Source organism: Callorhinus ursinus, unplaced genomic scaffold (genome assembly GCF_003265705.2).
Source record: "Callorhinus ursinus isolate GAN/ISIS: 27379988/994484 unplaced genomic scaffold, GSC_fseal_2.0 scaffold10, whole genome shotgun sequence".
Lineage (NCBI taxonomy): Eukaryota > Metazoa > Chordata > Mammalia > Carnivora > Otariidae > Callorhinus > Callorhinus ursinus.
Window position 1 is genome coordinate 55,359,431 of NW_027397072.1, and position 10,231 is coordinate 55,369,661.

The following is a 10,231-nucleotide window of genomic DNA, read 5'->3' on the forward strand; positions in this document are numbered from 1 at the left end:
TGTTTTTAGTTTTCTGTTTTCAAGCAGCTAAAATGTACATACATAAACATAGGGACTGCACATCTCCATGAATTAAAAATTAGGTCAGTTCCCACAACACAACAAAAAAATGCAAGAACTTAGATGTATATAAAAATAGTTGGAAGAAACTCAGAATTTTAACACTAAAGGACATATTGTACAAAATGGTTCAATTTCCAAAGACAAAGTCAGCTCTCTAATTTTAGTGTGAAAACCAATTTAATTTAAAAAGCCAAACTTTGGGCTCCTGGGTGGCTCATTCGTTAAGCGTCTACCTTCAGCTCAAGTCATGATCCCAGGGTCCTGGGATCGAGCCCCACATTGGGCTCCTTGCTCAGTGGGGAGCTTGCTTCTCCCTCTCCCACTCTCCCTGCTTGTGCTCCTGCTCTATCTCTCCCTCTGTCAAATAAATAAATAAAATCTTTAAAAAAATTTTTTTAAAAATAAAAAGCCAAACTGTGATTATTTATGTACTGCCAAGAGCTGGTGTGGCCAAACTTTCTACTTGTCAACTTTACTTTGTATTTATTATGCACGTATGCATATATTCATAAGCATATATTTGTATACATATATATGCATATATATGTGCATGTCTGTCTATATGCATACATATATGGGCATGTGTGAGCAGAGCCACTGTTTTGGTCTACACATTCATACTATCCAAAGTAAACAGTGATCCTTGCTAATAACAAGCATTAACAGAAAGTGATTTAAGAGGGGGCTAACATGAGAAAAGCTTGTGCTTATAACAAAATTTTAACATGACTCTTTGGTTGCACTGTGGAAACGTGTGGCTTTGTTTCCATGCAAACTATACTGAGAAATTCCATCTGGTCAGCAACGCTCATGTGTATGCTTTGGAAGTTTTGTTCAAGTTTCATAAATCTTGTCATATATCAGGTTATTCTCAATTTGGCCAAAGTAAATAATCTACAGCCAGAAGAGTGAAAGATCATTTGTGCCCTAATTGCAGAACAACATTCTCTCTCAGCCAATGCTACGGCTCTCCTTTCATTAATCAGGCCTTTGGTGACTAACATCTATTGATGTTTGAAGGAGTTTTCTGTGAACAAGTTTCAGAATATAAACCAGTCTGGAATTAGGATATTTAATTGTTTGAGTGACAGTCAAAATAACCCTCATGTGGCTTTTTCTTTTTAATAATTGCAATATTGAGAAACAAGAGAAACCCAAGAAACTTCTGAGAGGAATGTCAATCTTGGGAACTTGGAAACATGCATAAATCCTCTTACCCTGGCTAAACATGATTCAGCTTCATGCTCTAGCTTGATGTGCTCCTCCACCCACCATTTTCAGCTGTTAATCTATTGTGCTTCTCTGTCTTGACACTAAACTACTCAAAATTAACAAAACATTACTCAGACTCTAGAAACACAGAATCTTTGTGTTCTTGTGCAAAAGCTGCTTTTAGCTAGACATTTACTTTACAAGCCTGTAAAACTGAGATAGAATTATGACCTCCTCTTGGACTACTTTCGGGCTCTTACGTCTTCTGTGACACTTGAAGGGCCTCCAACAACATACTGGCTTGACGTTTCAACTGCATGCTCTTCTTATACCTGGGATGTAATTAGTATTACCTACAACCCAGACAGGACACTTGCTTTTGCTCCTATGCCACCTTCTTTCTCATTTCCCTTATCTAGGAAATGTGTTCCTCTTTTGCTATTTCCAGTTTCTTGAATTCCTAAGAAGAGCTTGCTCATTCCACATGGCCTGTCTTACCTTGTTTAAACAAAATTCACTTAAGTAATAAGATGCTAAGATTAAACAAGCCTGATGTAAAGGGTGGTCCTACTCTTGGCAAAAAACCATACCTGAGATTCTCAAACAACCCTCTCTCTCTTTCTTTCTTTCTCTTTTTCTTTCTCTCCCTTCCTTCCTCCCTCCCTCCCCTCAACCCCTTCCTTCTTTCCTTCCTTCCTTCCTTTTTTTCTTTTTCTTTTCTTTTCTTTTTTCTTTTCTTTTCTTTCCTTTCCTTTCTTTCTTCCTTTCTTTCTTTCAACAAATATGTATTGGGTGACCACCATGCACCAACATTGATACAACGGTGACTAAGACAGAATCGCCATTCTCCTAGACCTCATATTCTAGGGGGGAATGACAGATCATAAAGAAATATACAAATAACATAGTTTCTGATATTGTCATGTACCGTGAAGAAAATAAAAAGAGAGTGTGACTATTGAGAAAAATGGTTAGGGGAGAAGCAGTTTAAACATTAGAATGTTTGGGGAGGATGACTCTGAGAATGTCACATTTGAGCTGAATGAGAAGAGCTAAGTGTATGAGAGTATAGGGACATTGTAGTCAGATAGAACAGCAGGTGCAAAGACCTGGAGTCAGGAAAAGAGTATCAGAGAAAACTGTATACAAGCCACTGTGGCTTTTGCACCATGAGCATACACCCTCTGGATGGCAGCTTTGGGCATTTTCATTCATCAAGACTTTTGATGGGGAGCCTATGGGCATACCTGTGTTTTGAAGGAACCATCTAGACTTTTTGACCTCTAACTCTGTTTCTTAGAGTGCCTGTAGTGCAGCTGAGCCAGGTACTTGGATATTGGATTTCTCTGATTACTTCCCCTGCATCTCACACATGAACTGATCATCAAGAAAGCTAAAATCAAAACTGAGCTTCTCTGAGATATAATGTATGAGTCAGAAGGAAGTAAATGGCTTGTTTTTTTCATGTAGTAAATGACCAATATTTGGTGGGAAGGAAGGGAGCTGGTTTCCTGGTGGCAGTTTTTCTTCCAGTCCTTTTATCCATTCCGTTCCATCTTATCTCTTCCCTTAACTCCCTGCCTTCCAATAATTTGGGGAGGGGGTTGGTCATAATTCAGTATCTTCTTTCCCATTAAATGCTGCTTTTCATGCTTACTTCAAACGTTATTTACATCTATAAAAATGATTGAATTACTAAAATTGTAGGGTTATTTTTTCGGGGGTCTTTGACACTCCTACTTTTGGTCCCTAATTTGGGGACATAGGGACTACTCCTATTGACCCAATCTTTAACTAAAATTGACAAAGAATTGTGTTTTTTAAAATCATTGCTTTATTCGTCCATTCATTAGGGCCTCCAGAGTTTCAACCACTGGGCTGCATGGAGATATGAACACATTGTTGTCTTCACCTTCATGGCACCAAAGTGTACAGGGGATAGACACACAGAAAGTGACTCCATGATAGTATAAAGAGACATGTATGAAGTGGTAGGCCAGTCAGAAGTCAAGGCATTGACTCTGGAGAGATCGCAAGCCAGGTTTGGGAACATAAGTCAGAGAGTTGTTGGAGTCAAGAGACTCCAGCCCCTCAGACATCTCCAGTTCTGACTCACTGCCAGGAGTGTAATATCAGATTCATTCTAACATTGCAAGCTTCTGGGAAGACTGTGTTCTTTGGTATTTACCTTAAATCCTCATCAGTTTCATAATTGCTGCCCCAGCTTTCTTGAACCACTGAATGAGCTATGGCTGTAGCTACTCAATTATTATTTTCAAAACAACCAATAACAATACTTTATAATTCCACAGTCCTTCAACATGAAGCCTGGCAAATTGATGTTGCAAGTTTTATTATCTTTGCTTTCTGACTAAACAGTCAAGGACAGGTGAGGAAAGACTCCTCAAGATTTGGTTGATGTTTATGATGGGCAACTGAAACATGAATGCTGGAAAATAAAAAGGCAATTATAGACGAGGTTTCTACAGGCCCAATGTGGAAAAGAAGCCAGGAATTCATTTAAATCCTTCTCATTCAATACTTGTTTTCACCTGAGGGGTTCATTTGAGGAATGAGAGAAGGTTTCATCTGATTAGTGCAGACCTTGTTCACCATCTCTAAATATCACAGTGTTAATAATTTTGAACCAAGAAAATAGAAAGATAATGATATCAATACATTTAGGGCTTGTAATTTTGGCAGCACCCCATCCTCCCCACACACATAAACACACAGCAGCTGAAGACAAAGTCATTTTCAAAGCTTTTTACCAAAACACTGTATTATGTTCAACATGTTAGTAGCTAGTATAAGTAGTGAATAAGAAAACCTGTCTTTGTGTGTAGATATAGCCGTAGAAAGTAAATAACATCATAGAACATTTGTGGAAAAATAGTAGGCTAAAAAAATGTATTTCTAGGACATGTCTTTTCATCCAAGAATTCTACTTATGAGAATGTATTCCTTGGCAGGGGAGGTGGAAGTATGTGGGATAGATTTAGCCATAAGAAGTTTATGGAAGCACTATTAATAATAGGAAAAAATGAAAATCTAAATGTCTATTAAAAGAGGATCAGTTAATAAATTGCCACATAATGGAAAACTATGCAGAAATTATAGTAATTTATTATGGAAAGATATTCATGATATATTTTTAAAGGGAAAATAAACATTGAAAAATAGGATGTATAGCTTGAACCATATGAAATTGTTTTATAGGTAAAAGGTGGTTGAAAATTAGTAATTTATTAATAAACTAAACTATGATACCATTTTTATAGATAATAAAAGTAAAATGATTGTTGAAGATATGCACTGCGTGCACATAAAGACTGAAAATATATTTGCTAAGGTTTACAATAGTTGTCTTCAAGATAATAGGCTTAAGAGGTTTATTATAGTGATAATTATTATTTTAATTTTTACTCTTCCATATTTTGAGACTTTTCTTTAAAAAGAATAGCCTTTCGTAATGAGGAAAAACAATGAAATATTGTTTTCACTCTGAAAACAAAAAGAAAGAATTGGATGCCATAAATTTGTATTCTTTTCATTTAGTGATAACTGCTTTTGCTATTATCCTGTATTCAGACTTGATTTCTCTTCTTTTGACTGTAGTAAAAGAACACATCCTGCATTCTAAAGTATGTATTCTAAAAGATACCCAGCAAAATGTGAACCAAGAAGAAAAAATACATGATATGACACCTAATTAACTGACTGGCACCTCCAATTAACCAAAATGTTCTCCTCCCAAAGCAATATCAAGAATTTGGCTAACACACACACACACACACACACACACACACACACACACACACACACACACACACACCTGATTGAGTTCACATTTTGAGTCATTTTTAGTTAGTTGCTAGTTGGTATAGTGCATGGCAGTGCTGGCTATCTGCTATGAACAACCCTGAGGACAAAGGATCTATTTATATTCCAAATTAGTGCACACCTGGGCTCACTACCCTCGTGTGATAGAGCTCTCTGCTCTCATATTCTTTTCTTCCACCTAGTACTATGACTTGACTGCTTTGGGGCTTGGACATTTTAGCAGAAGCTCATTCCAGCCCCATTCACACCATCTGTGGTTGTAAAAATACAGACTCCAAATCACCCAACATTTATAATACCTATTCTCAACCTTCTGAGGCGATTTGCTCTCTGAAAATACTATAGATATAATACACATTTAGCCCAATATTTTATGGTATATATACCAACTTTTATTATCATTGGCAGATGTAAAATGATGATCACAATTATGGCTTGGAGAAAGTACAAGATCTTCAATCAGCAAAGAAAACTGAGATTCTCTTTACTTGACTCTTCTTCATAACAAAATAGATTCATAATAGAGAAAATTTTTCTGAAACAAAACATGAATGAAAATATTTTTTCCTGTAAATTCCATGACAATTATCTTTCAACCATATGGGCTGATTATTTGGTACCATAAAAATTAGTTAGCAGAACTCAATTATTTCACTGATTTCCAGAAGAAACCCTTTTCTATCTAGCATTTCATAATTTGAATCATCTTTATTGAAGATGTATTCACATTGTACCAGTGTAACTATTTGTTTTCCCCCAAATCTCATCTGGTATCTCTGTTTTTCTTTTTTCTTTTTAATTTTATTTTATTATGTTATGTTAATCACCATACATTACATCATTAGTTTTTCATTTAATGTTCCATGATTCATTGTTTGCATATAACACCCAATGCTCCATTCAATACATGCCCTCTTTAATACCCATCACCAGGCTAACACAACCCCCACTCTTCTCCCCTCTAGAACCCTGAGTTTGTTTCTCAGAGTCCATAGTCTCTCATGGTTCATCTCCCCCTCTGATTCCCCCCTCTTCATTTTTCCCTTCCTACCATCTTCTCTCTTTTTTTTTTTAAACATATAATGTATTATTTGTTTCAGAGGTACAGGTCTGTGATTCATCAGTCTTACACAATTCACAGCATTCACCATAGCACATACCTTCCCCAGTGTCTATCACCCAGCCACCCCATCCCTCCCATCCCCCACCACTCCAGCAACCCTCAGTTTGTTTCCTGAGATTAAGAATTCCTCATATCAGTGAGATCATATGATACATTGTCTTTCTCTGATTGACTTATTTCACTTAGCATAATACCCTCTAGTTCCATCCATGTCATTGCAAATAGCAAGATTTCTTTTTTTTATGGCTGCATAATATTCCATTGTATGTGTATACACCACATCTTTATCCATTCATCTGTCGATGGACATCTTGGCTCTTTCCACAGTTTGGCTATTGTGGACATTGCTGCTGTAAACATCAGGGTGCACGTACCCCTTTGCATCCCTACATTTGTATCTTTGGGGTAAATACCCAATAGTACAATTGCTGGGTCATACAGTAGCTTTATTTTCAACTTTTTGAGGAACCTCCATACTGTTTTACAGAGTGGCTGCACCAGCTTGCATTCCCACCAACAGTGTAGGAGGGTTCCCCTTTCTCCACATCCCTGCCAACATCTGTCGTTTCCTGACTTGTTAATTTTAGCCATTCTGACTGGTGTGAGGTGGTATCTCATTGAGGTTTTGATTTGGATTTCCGTGATGCCGAACGATGTTGAGCACTTTTTCACGTGTCTGTAGGCCATTTGGATGTCTTCTTTGGAAAAATGTCTGTTCATGTCTTCTGCCCATTTCTTGATTGGATTATTTGTTCTTTGGGTGTTGAGTTTGATAAGTTCTTTATAGATTTTGGACACTAACCCTTTATCTGATATGTCATTTGCAAATATCTTCTCCCATTCTGTCGGTTGTCTTTTGGTTTTGCTGACTGTTTCCTTTGCTGTACAAAAGGTTTTTATCTTGATGAATTTCCAATAGTTCATTTTTGCCCTTGTTTCCCTTGCCTTTGGTGATGTTTCTAGGAAGAAGTTGCTGCAGCTGAGGTCGAAGAGGTTGCTGCCTGTGTTCTCCTTTAGGATTTTGATGGACTCCTGTTTCACATTTAGGTCTTTCATCCATTTTGAGTCTATTTTTCTGTGTGGTGTAAGGAAATGGTCCAGTTTCATTCTTCTGCATGTGGCTGTCCAATTTTCCCAACACCATTTGTTGAAGAGACTTTTTTCCATTGGACATTCTTTCCTGCTTTGTTGAAGATGAGTTGACCATAGAGTTGAGGGTCCATTTCTGGGCTCTCTATTCTGTTCCATTGATCTATTTGTCTGTTTTTGTGCCAGTACCATGCTGTCTTGATGATGACAGCTTTGTAATAGAGCTTAAAGTCCAGAATTGTGATGCCACCACCTTTGCTTTTCTTTTTCAACATTCCTCTGGCTATTTGGGGTCTTTTCTGGTTCCATACAAATTTTAGGATTATTTGTTCCATTTCTTTGAAAAAAGTGGATGGTATTTTGATAGGGATTACATTAAATGTATAGATTGCTCTAGGTAGCATTGACATTTTCACAATATATGTTCTTCCAATTCATGAGCATGGAACATTTTTCCATTTCTTTGTGTCTTCCTCAATTTCTTTCATGAGTATTTTTTAGAGTAATCTGTATTTTTATAGATCCTTTGCCTCTCTGGTTAGATTTATTCCAAGGAATCTTATGGTTTTGGGTGCAATTGTAAATGGGATTGACTCCTTAATTTCTCTCTCTTCTGTCTTGTTGTTTGTGTATAGGAATGCCACTGATTTCTGTGCACTGATTTTATATCCTGCCACTTTACTGAATTCCTGTATGAGTTCTAGAAGTTTTGAGGTGGAGTCTTTTGGGTTTTCTACATGCAGTATCATATCATCTGCAAAAAGTGAGAGTTTGACTTCTTTTTTGCCCATTCAGATGCCTTTGATTTCTTTTTGTTGTCTGATTGCTGTGGCTAAGACTTCTAATACTATGTTGAATAGCAGTGGTGATAGTGGACGTCCCGGCCATGTTCCTGACATTAGGGGGAAAGCTCTCAGTTTTTCCCCATTGAGAATGATATTCGCTGTGGGTTTTTCATAGATAAATTTTATGATATTGAGGTATGTACCCTCTATCCCTACACTCTGAAGAGTTTTAATCAAGAAAGGATGCAGTACTTTGGGAAAAGTTTTCATTTAGCAAAAATCGTGCCTCGGATAAACCTCATTGGCTACAATACTGCCACTGCGCAAAGCTTAGGATGCTGTACTTTGTCAAATGCTTTTTCTGCATCTATTGAGAGAATCATACGATTCTTGTTCTTTCTTTTATTAGTGTATTGAATCGCATTGATTGATTTGCAGTTGTTGAACCAGCCTTCCAGCCCAGGGATAAATCCCACGTGGTCATGGTGAATAATCCTTTTAATGTATTGTTGGATCCTATTGGCTAGTATTTTGGTGAGAATTTTTGCATCCATGTTCATCAAGGATATTGGTCTGTAATTCTCCTTTTTGATGGGGTCTTCATCTGATTTTGGGATCAAGGTAATGGTGGCCTCATAAAATAAGTCTGGAACTTTTCCTTCCCTTTCTCTTTTGGAACAGTTTCAGAAGGATAGGTATTAATTCTTCTTTAAATGTTTGGTAGAATTCCCCTGGGAAGCCATCTGGCCCTGGGCTTTTGTTTGTTGGGAGATTTTGATGACTGCTTCAAATTCCTTAGTGGTTATAGGTCTGTTCAGGTTTTCTATTTCTTCCTGGTTCAGTTTTGGTAGTTGATACATCTCTAGGAATGCATCCATTTTTCCAGGTTATCTAATTTGCTGGCATAGAGTTGCTCATAATATGTTCTTATAATTGTTTGTATTTCTTTGGTGTTGGTTGTGATCTCTCCTCTTTCATTCATGATTTTGTTGATTTGGGTCCTTTCTCTTTTCTTTTTGATAAGTCTGGCCAGGGGTTTATCAATCTTGTTAATGCTTTCAAAGAACCAGCTCCAAGTTTTGTTGATCTGTTCTCCTGTTCTTTTGGTTTCTATTTCATTGATTTCTGCTCTGATCTTTATTATTTCTCTTCTCCTGCTGGGTTTAGGCTTTATTTGCTGTTTTTTCTTTAGCTCCTTTAGGGGTAGGGTTAGGTTGTGTATTTGAGACGTTTCTTGTTTCTTGAGAAAGGCTTGTATTGTTATATACTTTCCTCTTAGGGCCGCCTTTGCTGCGTCCCAAAGATTTTGAACAGTTGTGTTTTCATTTTCATTGTTTCCATGAATTTTTTTAATTCTTCTTTAATTTCCTGGTTGACCCATTCATTCTTTAGTAGGATGCTCTTTAGCCTCCATGTATTTGAGTTCTTTCTGACTTTCCTCTTGTGATTGAGTTCTAGTTTCAAAGCATTGTGGTCTGAAAATATGCAGGGAATGATCCCAATCTTTAGGTTCCGGTTGAGACCTGATTTCTGACCTAAGATGTGATCTATTCTGGAGAATGTTCCATGGGCACTAGAGAAGAATGTGTATTCTGTTGCTTTGGGATGGAATGTTCTGAATATGTCTGTGAAGTCCATTTGGTCCAGTGTGTCATTTAAAGTCTTTATTTCCCGGTTGACCTTTTGCTTAGATGATCTGTCCATTTCAGTTGGGGGTGTTAAAGTCCCCTACTATTATTGTATTGTTGTCGATGTGTTTTTTGATTTTGTTATTAATTGCCTTATATAATTGGCTACTCCCATATTAGGGGCATAGATATTTACAATTGTTAGATCTTCTTTTTGGATAGACCCTTTAAGTAGGATATAGTGTCCTTCCTCATCTCTTATTACAGTCTTTGGTTTAAAATCTAATTTGTCTGATATAAGAATTGCCACCCCAGTTTTCTTTTGGTGTCCATTAGCATGGTAAATGGTTTTCCACCCCCTCACTTTCATTCTGGAGGTGTCTTTGGGTCTAAAATGAGTCTCTTGCAGACAGAATATCAATGGTCTTTTTTTTTTATCCAGTCTGATACCCTGTATCAGATTGGGGCATTTAGTCCATTTACATTCA

The 10,231-nt window shown here is 37.1% G+C and overlaps 1 pseudogene; it reads right to left on the reverse strand.

Annotated features, from left to right (window-relative positions):
• Positions 1–8,331: 8,331 nt before the first annotated feature.
• Positions 8,332–8,446, reverse strand: LOC112821350 (U4 spliceosomal RNA; annotated as a pseudogene).
• Positions 8,447–10,231: the final 1,785 nt, after the last annotated feature.